The sequence below is a fragment of the Rhinatrema bivittatum genome, chromosome 18 (genome assembly GCF_901001135.1).
Source record: "Rhinatrema bivittatum chromosome 18, aRhiBiv1.1, whole genome shotgun sequence".
Lineage (NCBI taxonomy): Eukaryota > Metazoa > Chordata > Amphibia > Gymnophiona > Rhinatrematidae > Rhinatrema > Rhinatrema bivittatum.
This window is the reverse complement of record NC_042632.1, coordinates 47,110,606-47,124,024: the sequence shown is the minus strand read 5'-3', so window position 1 is coordinate 47,124,024 and position 13,419 is coordinate 47,110,606. Positions and strand designations below refer to the sequence as shown.

The following is a 13,419-nucleotide window of genomic DNA, read 5'->3' as shown; positions in this document are numbered from 1 at the left end:
AAGTTAGCAGCACATTAATGCTGTTAAGGGTTTTTGCATTAGCAAGGCGCCCAAGTATCTTTATTTTGTTTATATTTCGCTTTTCCAGGCACGTGAAAGTGGATTACATTCAGGTATTTTAGGGATTTCTCTATCCAGGGGGCTCACAATCTGATGCAGTGAAGGATGCCCAAGGTCCCAAGGACCAGCAGTTAAGTTTCTCGCATTAACGGATCTGTGTTAACATGTATTAAAGCATGCAAATGTCATTTTAGCAGATGCACATAGATAAGATGATTTGCATTATTTTGCAGCTCATTACCTATTTTGCATAGATTTTGTATAATTAGCTTTCACAAACATCAAATCAATTAAAAGTACTAACAGTGCTTTTAATGCACATTTATGTTTCTGTGGACATATTCACTTTTTAGTACGGATGGCCCCTCTGAATTTCCAGTTTTGTTTTCTCTTTTTATTTGCGATCTTGCATTGTATCCCATGAGCTTAGCCTGAACAATATTTCTGTTTTTCTTTTACCAACATCTTAGAACGATTGTACAAAACCAAATATTCGGTAGGCGTTCTACTAGAGTTGTTCTGAACCAAGAAACCGATATTTCTCTCGGAGTATGATTCTTAAATCCAGATGTGGAATGAGCATCGGTCTTAAAAACATGGGCTGAAAACCTGTTGGCTCATTTCAGACAGTGGCAAAATGTAGAAGCGGAAAAGTAGAGAGTGGTGCCAATCTAATTTATATTTCTATTCATCTGATGCCACTACAGGACTGAAGGAGGGACGTACTTATATCTGGAGATTGTCATGCAGCAGGAGCTCCCACAGCAGAGGAGATGCCATATTTGAAGATGTAACCATGGGGCCACTGCCACACCCTTTGATTATTCTTATGCTCTCCTATAAAACCTGTATCACACCTCATTTTCCCCTAGATTTATCAAAATGCTATGTTTATAGCAGAAATAGTCCCCGCGATAAAAAAAAAAAAAAAGTGGACGTGGTTAGGCTGATTTCCAAGCTACCACATCACATAGGCAATTTCTGCAACACACGCTACATTATTGCACCTTGCGTTATTTAACACATCACAGCATAAATCAATGTGTCACTCTCTATTTATACCATTATAAGAGGGGGTACTTTTAACTCGGTGCAGAGGGGGTGGTTTTACATTCACAGTAGGAGGTACGAACAGCAAAGATGACATCACTGAAGATTTTCTGCTGTTTGAATATATGAAAGGTACAAGTGCATTTCAACAAAATGATTGAAGGCATCATCAACCGTTTCCTGGTTTGTCGAACTGTTTGCAGTTATCTTCTAAAGACGTTTGCACATCCCTATCCAATATACGGCTCCAGCAGGGTTTTTGCTATTTGACCTCCTTGCTCCCCATTCCAGAAGCAAGACGACGACATGCAGCGTTGAAAATCCTGCAGACCCTGGGGCCAGTCCAGTGGCTCAGTCCTAGCCATCATGCAACGTCGATACACAGTGGCCAGTTCTGGGGCCCATGATTTTGAAGTTCGAGAAGCAGTCTGGGCTGACCAGATTAAACGAGTCCGAAGGGGACAAACAATAAGGAGAACAATCTCTGGGTATTTGTGAATGAAGGCCGATGCTGCTGAATCCCAGACCCAGTTCTGATGATGCTGGAAGCCCAAAGGGGCACAAAGAAAATTCTGGATCCCTTTATCCCAACCCCCCCAAAAATCACGCAGGCCTGCAATGCTGACTGAGAATCTTGCCAGTGTCAGACCAACTGTCAAACAAGTGTCCAAAAGAAATTGTCCAATTATGCTTTAAAACTAAATTTTAGCCACTAAAATATTTCAAGTAGAGTTAAAACTGCAAACCTTTTTGTTTAGGCAGGTGCGTTTGTCGAAACTGCTATTGATCTCAAGTTTTGCAGGATGCTTTGAAGCAGGATGACTGTGCCTGTTTCTTCTGTTTTGGATTCGCTTTAATTTGCTTATTTTATTTTTGCATGTTTTTATGTTCACTACCTATGGCTTCGGTAGAGGCGGTTTATAAATTGTGTAAATAAATATTCCTTTTCAAAAATGAGCAAAACAAACGCTTAAGCAATTGCTCAAGTTGTAGACTTTGCGCACGGAGGGGCGAATTATCAAAACGTTACATGTGTAAAAATGAGCATATTCGTGCATGAGCAACATCTACTTGCATATTCTGTATTTTATAGAAGTAAAAAAGATGCGCTTATTTTCACTCTCATACGCATAGATGCGCGCATAAAAGGAGTGACATAAAAGCATTTCAGGGCGAGGCAAACACTTGCACACGCAAGTTGCTATTTTAAAAGACACTTACACGTGTACATTTGTCAACCCTCTCACTTATTTTTTACATCTCTTATTTATCTGGCATAAGTGATATTAAATGTGTAGTAATGATGGGCGAGAGGTCTGGATAAACTGGGGGGGGGGGGGGGGGGGGAGGGGAGGGGTTGGGTTTCCAGGCTGGTCTTGATGATCTGGAGGACTGGGCATCCTTAAAAAGCAAAATACAATACGATGGCAACATGAATCCAAGTGCCTTTCAAACATAGAATCATCCACACACAGGGATAACCTGGGGTCTTGCTGTCAAAATGCTTTGGCGAGAGCTAATACAGTGTTAGCCATCTCAATAAGATGCACACGTTCCTAGTTTAGACAATTTAGCATATTCCATCAAAGGTTTTTTTCCCCACTCTAATCTGAGATGGTGAGAGAACTCCCCTGTTTGCCATGGATAATGCCGTTTCATGATATTCTATAACAGGGTCGAATCATTAACCGACTTTTAAACATAATTATCCAGTAGTGGATTTAAAAACTAATGAGCTGTTAAGTCAAGCAGTTGGCACTCACTTACTAAACAGGTTTTGTTCTATGCAGTGCTGACTCTGATCAATGGCTTACAGTCCCACGGTGATTTTACTCAGTAAATTAAAGTGAGAGATTTTAGAACAGTATCCCTTTTCTCTTTGCACAGCAATAATAAAGCTCGTAAATACAGAAGAGCTCTCTAACCTGGATCTCACTTAGGGGTATATTTACTAAAATGTGTTAACGTGTGTTGCTGCACATTGTTAGTAAATAGGCCCCATTGAGATTAATGAAGCCTATTTACTAACCACACGTTTTATTAAATAGGGACACATTTACCATATAGTTGGAAAGATGGTGTGGGACTCACACTACCTCAGGTATATTTTAGTAATTCAATTTATATTATTTTTTTATTGCCCTGGCAGTTTCCGCTCGCTCCTTTGCGCTTCCAGCTCAATGAGAACCAGCCTCTGTTGACCACTGTGCCATAAGTTTGAATTTTCCAGCACCTTCAACGTAACCCTACTGAAAATGACCTGCACCTCATCAGGTTCCACTCATCAATAGCATGACCTGTAGGACTGTGGTGGACGTCCCCACAGGATTAGGCCCACGATAACTTTCAGAAACCGGCATCAGACTCGCACTCCTGGGGGAAATTTTGCGCCACTGCACAAATCAGAATTCCACTCGTGGACTTTTCTAGTTAACATGTGGAATTTGGTAGGGGGGGACGGGGGACGAGGTGGAAACGTTTTCGCAGACAGCCAGAACAGGAGGGAGGTGACCGCATCGGCCCGAGGGGGTTGGAAGAGAACGGCATGGTCTTCTTCAGCATTCAGCTACTTTTTTTTTTTATTTTAAAACTGCTGGCTGCCACTGCCGCTTCTCCTCAGGGGAGATGTAGTAGCCTCCTCGCTTGCTCCGCAGCAGCAGCGGACAGCTGAGTAGGGTGGTGGCAGAATTTCAGTTCTCCTCTCCCCAGTGGCCTTACTCACACTCACTGCCCCAGGCTCTGAAGTCGCCGGCTGTTCCGTGCTTCTGGGGGGGGGGGGGGGGGGGGGGGGGGGGTGCAGCTGGTCAGCAGGTTGCCCTGTTTGGGGGCTTTGTATGGTTTGGTTTGGTTTTAATTGTTCAGGTGGCTGGGGGAGGGAGGGAAGATGGGTAAAAGGGAATTTAATGTTGGGAGGGAGAGAGCTAGAGCTGAGCCTGAGAAAGGGTGGTAGAGCTGGGGTAAGGGGCTGATATACTTTCACAGTACTCGTGGGGGAATTCTTTAAAATTCTGTACCTGGCAGTCATTATGTTTTTTTGACAAATATCTGCAGAATTTTAAAACATTTTTGAGAGTTCTCCCAAGAGTAACAGATGGATTGAACCAGTCCTTAAAAGCTTTTTCCCCTGTGTTGAAAAACATTAAAAAGTGGTTCAGAGTCCTCGCGCATCATAGAAAAGTTGTATAAGCTCCCTGTACATGGCATTTTCAGAACTGCCCCGGTTTATAAACCCATGATACACTGTTTCATTACAAAATGCATGATTCTTCTATTTCCTGATATGCACAGTCATCAGGAACTGTGTGGAAAAAAAAGACTATTGAGCCTAGCCTGGTATCAACTCAAGCTAAGAGCAAGAAGCTAAAAATACTTGCACACATATCAAAGTCCATCGAGTCTAGCTTCCTGTCTGGTCACTGGGAGGTACCCAGCAGATCCAGTCCTTCTTGCTCACTCCCAGGGATAAGCAGAGGCATTCCCAAGTCTATCTGGCTACTAATCGTTTATGGCCTTTTCCTTCAGGAACTGTCCAAATGCCTTTTAAACCCAGCTATGCTAGATGCTTTGACCACTTTCTCCTCCAACAAATCTCACAGTTTGATTGTGTCTCTCTCCGATTTGTTTTAAATCTGCTACCTGTTAATTTCATGGAGTATCCCCTAGTCTTGATAAGAACATAAGAAATTGCCATACTGGGTCAGACCAAGGGTCCATCAAGCCCAGCATCCTGTTTCCAACAGAGGCCAAACCAGGCCACAAGAGCCTGGCAATTATTCAAACACTAAGAAGATCCCATGCTACTGATGCAATTAATAGCAGTGGCTATTCCCTAAGTAACCTTGATTAATAGCCGTTAATGGACTTCTCCTCCAAGAACTTATCCAAACCTTTTTTGAACCCAGCTACACTAACTGCACTAACCACATCCTCTGGCAACAAATTCCAGAGCTTTATTGTGCGTTGAGTGAAAAAGAATTTTCTCTGATTAGTCTTGAACGTGCTACTTGCTAACTTCATGGAATGCCCCCTAGTCCTTCTATTATTCGAAAGTGTAAATAACTAAGACACATCTACTCGTTCAAGACCTCTCATGATCTTAAAGACCTCTATCATATCCCCACTTAGCCGTCTCTTCTTCAAGCTGAACAGCCCTAACCTCTTCAGCCTTTCCTCATAGGGGAGCTGTTCCATCCCCCTTATCATTTTGGATGCCCTTCTCTGTACCTTCTCCATCGCAACTATATCTTTTTTGAGATGCGGAGACCAGAATTGTACACAGTATTCAAGGTGTGGTCTCACCATGGAGCAATATAGAGGCATTATGACATTTTCCGATTTATTAACCATTCCCTTCCTAATAATTCCTAACATTCTGTTTGCTTTTTTGACTGCTGCAGCACACTGAGCCGACGATTTTAAAGTATTATCCACTATGATGCCTAGATCTTTTTCCTGGGTGGTAGCTCCTAATATGGAACCTAACCGTGTAACCACAGCAAGGGTTATTTTTCCCTATATGCAACACCTTGCACTTGTCCACACTAAATTTCATCTGCCATTTGGATGCCCAATCTTCCAGTCTTGCAAGGTCCTCCTGTAATGTATCAGTCTGCTTGCAATTTAACTACTCTGAATAATTTTGTATCATCCGCAAATTTGATAACCTCACTCATTGTATTCCTTTCCAGATCATTTATATATATATTGAAAAGCACTGGTCCAAGTACAGATCCCTGAGGTACTCCACTGTTTACCCTTTTCCACTGAGAAAATTGACCATTTAATCCTACTCTCTGTTTCCTGTCTTTTAACCAGTTTGTAATCCATGAAAGGACATCGCCTCCTATCCCATGACTTTTTAGTTTTCGTAGAAGCCTCTCATGAGGGACTTTGTCAAACGCCTTCTGAAAATCCAAATACACTACATCTACCGTTTCACCTTTATCCACATGTTTATTAACCCCTTCAAAAAAATGAAGCAGATTTGTTAGGCAAGACTTCCCTTGGGTAAAGCCATGTTGACTGTGTTCCATTAAATCATGTCTTTCTATATGCTCTACGATTTTGAAAGGGTAAATATTCATCCCAGCTCACACGTGATTTTATATACCTCTATCATATCCCTCTCATTTCTTTCTTTTGCAGCCTGAAGAGCCCTAACCTGTTTAGCCTGTTTTTGTAAGGGAGCCATTCCATCTCATTTATCATTTTTTCTTACCCGTCACTGTACTTTTTCTAGTTCCGCTCTTAAGTGTGGTCGCACCATCTATCAATACAGAGACATAATTAGTCTCCATTCCTTTCCCAATAATTCCTAATATTCTATTTTCTATTCCGACCATCACCACACATGGTTGAAAATTTCAATATATTGTTCACAATGATTCCAATATCCTTTCCTGAGCAGCGACTCCTAATATGGAGCCCTTGTGTAACTATAGTTAAGATTTTTTTCCCTATGTGTATTGTTTTGTATTTGTCCACATTATATTTCATCTGCCACTTAAATGGCCAAGTCCCCAGAAAGGCAAGGTCATTCTGCAGTTTCTCACAGTCCATTTTTTTTTTTAACAACTTTGAATAATTGTGTCCACTATTCACCTCTCTCCACTGGGAAAACTGGCCGCTTAGTACAACTTTGTTTCCTATCTTTTAACCAGTTACCATTCCACAATAGGACATTGCCTCCTATCCCGTGACTTTTTTTCCTGCACTGTACAAGGATCACCATTCACGTCACAAACACATCACAGAGTTCCACAACTCTGAGGTTTCCTTTGCTCTGCACTCCTCCTGTCATGCCATTCTGCTACATCTCACACAAAGGAGAAAACCAATCTGCACCCAATGAACAGAGCAAGGCCACCTGCGTTTCATACTACCTGCCCATAGGAGTTAGCAGGCAAGCATTATTTCCAAGCAAGCTATTACATATAACAAACCCCCATCTAACCTTCAGACAGCATGGAAATCTGAGACACAATGGGTCAGCCATCTAGATTGGAGATGGGGGTCGAAAATGGAGAAAAATCAGGCAAAAAAGAATCTCTTCTATGTTTGTTTCAGAAAGCAGTATTGCTTAATGGTGGGCTAGAACAAGAAGTATGATCTGGTGATCAATTTCTGGTCAGTTTCACCCATTCCCATAGATCGGTGGTTCTCAACCCTGTCCTGGGGACCCCTCCAGCCAGTCGGGTTTTCATGATATCCACAATGAATATGCATGAGAGAAAATTTGCATACACTGCCTCCATAACATGCAAATTTTCTCTCATGCATATTCATTGTGGATATCATGAAAACCCGACTGGCTGGGGGGGTCCCCAGGACAGGGTTGAGAACCACTGCCATAGATACTATCATCACAAAGTAGTCGTCTACAGACCAAGAAAACCAGGGATCAAATCCTGCTTCTTCCACCAACGTTCCTTTGTGAACTTAGGCAACTTCAGGTAAATTTTACAAGCCCTCCACGCAGCAAAGCCAGGAGATATGCGAGTATCTCGGACCGGTGCGTGCCACGTGGATTTTAGGAAGCGCAAGTACACGCATATTTCCTGGTACATGCACAAATCAAAAAAATTGAAAAAGGAGCAGGGCATGGCCTGGGCATTCCGGGAAGACACCCTGAAATGTGCAAATAGGTATTTAAGAGCAGAAGTGTGCGCCAGGATCCCCTACTGCATAACTTTACTTCTGCTCTGGATGGCGTTTAAGTATTAAAATTAAAAAAAAAAAACCTAGGTGAGTCAGCGGGATTTTAAGGGTTGGGATTAAAAGGGTAAAAGGGAGGCTAAATAATGGGGAATTAGAAAGTCCGATCCGTTAACTGGGTGAACTGAGAACTGGGAAAAAGGGCTACTGCGTCAGCATGAATCGTTTTTAAAATCCTCCCTAATTATGCAGTAGAGCCGGCATTTCTGCGCACATGCGCGTGTCCATATAAAATTGTGCACGCATGTACATGCGTACAGCCGCTTTTATATCATGCATGCATATACAGATATAGGTTATAAAATCGCTGCACCCATTGGCACGAGCCGGCATACGCGCATACATGTACGCCCACCCAGCTGTTTGAACGTTACCGTCTTTATCTCCCACTGCCTCAGCTGCCTATTTAGATTACAAAATCTTTGGGGCAAGATTTGTAGTACCTGAACACATATCACCATTGTACCGCACAGTGCAAATCCAGTACCACTGTAAAATAAGTATATGTCTAGAAAGCCTCTTGTGACTTCTATAATACTCCTCCCACAAATTCACTCAAAATCTGAAAAGCTCCACAGTGCAACAGCCAGAATTGTGGCCTCAGTATATCACTTCCTTCAAACAAACTCACTAGAAAACTTTTGGATTAAAAGTTCTTTTCTCTGAAAACACTCAGTACAAAAAGATTTATGCAGGAATATTAGCATGGCGGTATATAACTCTGCTTGCAGCACGTGTTCTATGCTTCATGAGATTAACTTGAACTTAAGGCTTCAGTAGTGACAAAAACTCTCTTAGATACTAGACTTTACTGAACTGCAATTCAAAAATTGGTGAAAATGGTTTTATTGACAGCTACAGTACACAATGAGCACCCCAGGTGTCCAACTTCTAATTAATTTTTCTCACCACTTGTTTCCCTCCCTCAAACCCCTCTAGGAATGCATTGGGAGGGGATCAACATACAAAATCCAATTCCCTCCTTACCTATTGCTAAGCAACAAGCACACAACAATCTTACATTCTGATTGCGAGAGCCACAGATCATTTTCAAGTAAGCATATATATATATATATATATATATATGCACGGAAGCTGTGGGGTAAAGACGTGTATTTTATAATACTCACATATCCGATATACGTGGAATATAAAATACTTTTGTAACTCTGCATGCAGCCATACATATGCATATGTGCTGCCGCATCAGTTGTTATCCTCTTAGGTGCCAGTCAAAAATTCAGAAGCCAGGGAACATTTTGGTTTTTTGCTTTTTCCTTTTATGATATGTGGCCCAAAAAAAGGAGCAAATACTTAACAGAAGCCAGTACTGTTTCCAGAATAAAGATACAGTATAGAGAAGAAAGCCTTGTGCCTGCAAACGTATACTGTCCTTGACAACAACATTTTGCAAACCACTGCTTTACTACAAATACCAAATAATGGGCCTGATTTACTAAGGCTTTTCTCTCGTGTATATGGGGTGAAAAAAAGCTTAGTATAAATCAGGCCCAATGTATGCAAATCAAATTCTCTTTACTCAATGACAGGGTGGAAATATATTTAGAAAACTTAGGGGTGAATTTTCAGAGTGACTCGCGTACATGCTATTTTATTAAAATGAAACAGATGCACATATTTTTGCTTTTTTGCACGCCTATTTATGCACGTCAAAAGGGGCATAAGAACATAAGAAAATGCCATACTGGGTCAGACCAAGGGTCCATCAAGCCCAGCATCCTGCTTTCAACAGTGGCCAATCCAGGCCACAAGAACATGGCAAGTACCCAAAAACTAAGTCTATTCTATGTTACCATTGCTAATGGCAGTGGCTATTCTCTAGGTGAACTTAATAGCAGGTAATGGACTTCTCCTCCAAGAACTTATCCAATCCTTTTTTAAACACAGCTATACTAACTGCACTAACCACATCCTCTGGCAACAAATTCCAGAGTTTAATTGTGCATTGAGTAAAAAAGAACTTTCTCTGATTAGTTTTAAATGTGCCCCATGCTAACTTCATGGAGTGCCCTCTAGTCTTTCTACTATCTGAAAGAGTAAATAACCGATTCACATCTACCCGTTCTAGACCTCTCATGATTTTAAACACCTCTATCATATCCCCCCTCAGTCGTCTCTTCTCCAAGCTGAAAAGTCCTAACCTCTTTAGTCTTTCCTCATAGGGGAGTTGTTTCATTCCCCTTATCATTTTGGTAGCCCTTCTCTGTAGAGGGGTCCTGGGGCTGGACCAGCATTTATGCATATAAAGTGCTATTTTAATTCGCCAACTAACTCATGTAATTTTACACCTAATTATCTTGCATAAGTGATATTAAACGTATTTGTGTATTATTGGTCGGGCGAACTGTGGGGAGGTCAGGCTGAAGAACCAGGAGGGTCGTGATGACCTAGACAAGGACTGGGTGAACAGTGTAACTTGGGGACCCTACTACTACTGACTGGAAAACCAACCTTTTGAAAATGGATATAATCTGAGCACATTCAAAAATGACATTTGGGTTTTCCACCCAAGGTCCTTATCTAATCACATTATTTCTTCATGGAAGATATGCAAGCTTCAGTGAGGATTGCAATACTGAAAATCTTTAGGTAATCTTGAGTTTGGACTTAATCTGTATGTTTTCGTACCAAGATATTTTTGAGAAGATGGACTCCACGTGATTCAACACATAGGAAACTCATTAGCAACCTTCCGTAACAGATACCTTTTTTTGTATGAATTTTTTTTTTGTTTTAAATCTAGTTGAATCTTATTTCAAAGGTGGTGTTTTAATGGGGATAGCACCATGTTTGTTTGGTTCAAAGTGATTTTGAATAAAGAGCTTGATAGCTCAAAAAACAAACTGGTAATTTCAATTACACGCACATGTTTAAAATATACCAATATTTGCGAATAAATCCTACGTTATTTTCACATGTAAAATATATTCATGTATATTTTTAAAATAAGTAAGAAAAATATGTGCTTTCAATGCATTGAATGTATTCTCACATAAGCGTATATATATATGCACGGAAGCTGTGGGGTAAAGACGTGTATTTTATAATACTCACATATCCGATATACGTGGAATATAAAATACTTTTGTAACTCTGCATGCAGCCATACATATGCATATGTGCTGCCGCATCAGTTGTTATCCTCTTAGGTGCCAGTCAAAAATTCAGAAGCCAGGGAACATTTTGGTTTTTTGCTTTTTATGTTGGTGCTATTTAGTCCCCTGTCCCCCCCATTTTGCTTTTCTTTTGTCATATCTGGTTTTTTTTTTTTTAAATTAATTTTTGTTTCCCTAAATTTTAGGAAACAAGTGCTAAATTTTAGGTGCCCAGGCTCTCAGGAATTTCTAGTACAACAATAATTTTGGAACCCAACACTTATTTTTCAATTGCTAGAATGTGCTGCAACCCATACATAGCTTACTTGCCATTTTTTCTTGAAAGCAAATCATGTAATATCACAAAAGGCTCGATTCAAACTCAGAGCTGACAGTTGTGTCAGGCAGAGAGGATATTTGCAAATCATAAACTAAAAACGCTACAATTCCCCCCCCCCCCCCCCTCCAAAAACATAAACGTAATCAGATAATCTGATATCAGTTTGACCATTCTTGGTCTTTTGTCCTCTAGGTAGAAGATACTAGTGTTTGAATCAGACTCTTAGAACCTTGTCATTATTTGAAATCATATACTTAAACATATTGATTTAAATACCTATATTCATACTGAATTCCTTGCAATTATTTGCATATATATTTTTACTGCCCGGTCACTTGCTGCCTCCGGATTTCGTCGTCCAAATGACAACGTTAAACAAATTGCCTTCTCTGTATAATTTATGTACAACTATATTTATTTTGTATTTATTTGTTTTTAATTAATTAATTTGTATTTGTATTTGTTTTGTTAATTAATTTGTATCTATTAGGGATTTATTATTTTTAATTTTTTTAATCAATTTGTTTTAATCATTTTATTTAAAGCCTCGGGTTTGTCTCAAAACCCAGAGAGAGTTACCATATTACTGTTCTATGGAATCGTTCTGTTTAATCTGTTTCTTGTAAAGCCATGGGCACTGATTCTAGGCCTTAGGCATTTTGATGTTCCATGTAAACTGGATTGATTTGTTTCCCAACAAGAACTTCGGTATATTAAATAAATAAATAAATAAATAAATAAATATATGCCTAACTTTTTGAAAAATAAATGTAAAACACAGATTCATAAAGACCTAAAAATGCCATTTTTTTTTTGCAACCAAATCAATGTGTTATGAACTTGTACACCCAGTTTTAGATACTGAAAATCCATTTAAGCGCATTCAGCCAATCTACACTGGTACCTTATTTTTTTTATGGGGACAGGACCTGAAATTTGTCCTCATTATGCACTGAATACATGTGTTTTGTTGCTTTCCAGTCCCCCTGGGAGAGAGGGAGGGGGAATAGAAAATCAGAGCCTCTTCAAACATATAATCATCGGCTTACATCAATTTAAAAAAAAGTGTTTCTCTCATCACCTTTGAATTGTCCAGATGTAAACTACAGAGCACAGATGCAGTACACCTTAATCTCATCGATTGATCATACATCTGCGATTGAGTTCCAAACAATCTGTGATGTGCAGCAATTAAATTATCAGTCTCTACAATCTGGTAGAAAGGGGTGAATACAGATTACTGAAAAAGGAAAGTGCTTGTAGGTTTAAGTCCCTGGGGTAAAAAGCACTTGACGCAAGCTGTTTTGGTTCTTTGCTGCGAATAGGCGTGCAAAAAAAAAAAAAAAAGCTCGATCGAGCTAAAACACAAAAACAAGTGACCATCACAGCTAACCTGCAGCTCATTTCTGGGTTGCAATGCCCTTTTAAACAAAGAAGAAACAGCAATTGACAAAGCTACCATAAGATATCTGTACGAACTTTGATTTGTTTCCGCTGTAAGCAGGCACGGGAAGGAGAAAACACGATCCAAATATGCCTAGCACTGCAGCATAACGTAATTACTGGTCGCAGTTTACGGAGCTGGGGACAAAAAAAAAGGGAGATCGACTGCCTCAAAGCAACTGCTACGTTCTGAAATATACAATTTATTTTTTTTTTAAAGATGAGGGAAGAGTTCCCGCTTCACCGCATGTGCCAATAACCCGGCGAGCTTCAACAATAAAGAGCTGGAAGCGCGTCCACTCCGGTCACTTACAGTAAGACTCCGGGCAATATGTCTCCTGCCTTTCCCTCTGAGCTGCCGTATGAACTGGAACAAGTAAAGGCAGCGCTTGCACAACCCACCCACCCAGAATGCACCCCAAGCGCAGACGTCACATCCCCTCCCATCCTGCACCGCGGCTGGCCGAGGGCAGGGCAATAGCTGTCCAAGTTCCGTCCCTGCCGGACCCCGCCTCGCCTGGTGACGTAAGGACGCAGAGCGATTTTCTGATTGGCGCCTGCCAGAAATCTCACAGTCGGTCACTGAACGGCGCCTTCTGATTGGCTCGCGGTTACTTCCTTTCCACCTCACGCTCGCGTGAGCTGCACCTCTGTGTTAGCTCTGACAGTGTCACTGTCAGGCTGAGGGTTGGGTTA

General features: G+C 40.8%; 1 protein-coding gene across 4 annotated transcripts in view; it reads right to left on the bottom strand.

Annotated features, from left to right (window-relative positions):
- Positions 1-13,123, bottom strand: part of LOC115079653 (core histone macro-H2A.1) — a 59,825-nt gene extending 46,702 nt beyond the window's left edge. For all 4 annotated transcript variants that reach the window (XR_003853352.1, XR_003853351.1, XM_029583370.1 and 1 more), the window contains exon 1: positions 13,037-13,123. The gene's annotated coding sequence lies outside the window, so the exon portion shown is untranslated. The remainder of the gene's footprint in view (positions 1-13,036) is intronic.
- Positions 13,124-13,419: the final 296 nt, after the last annotated feature.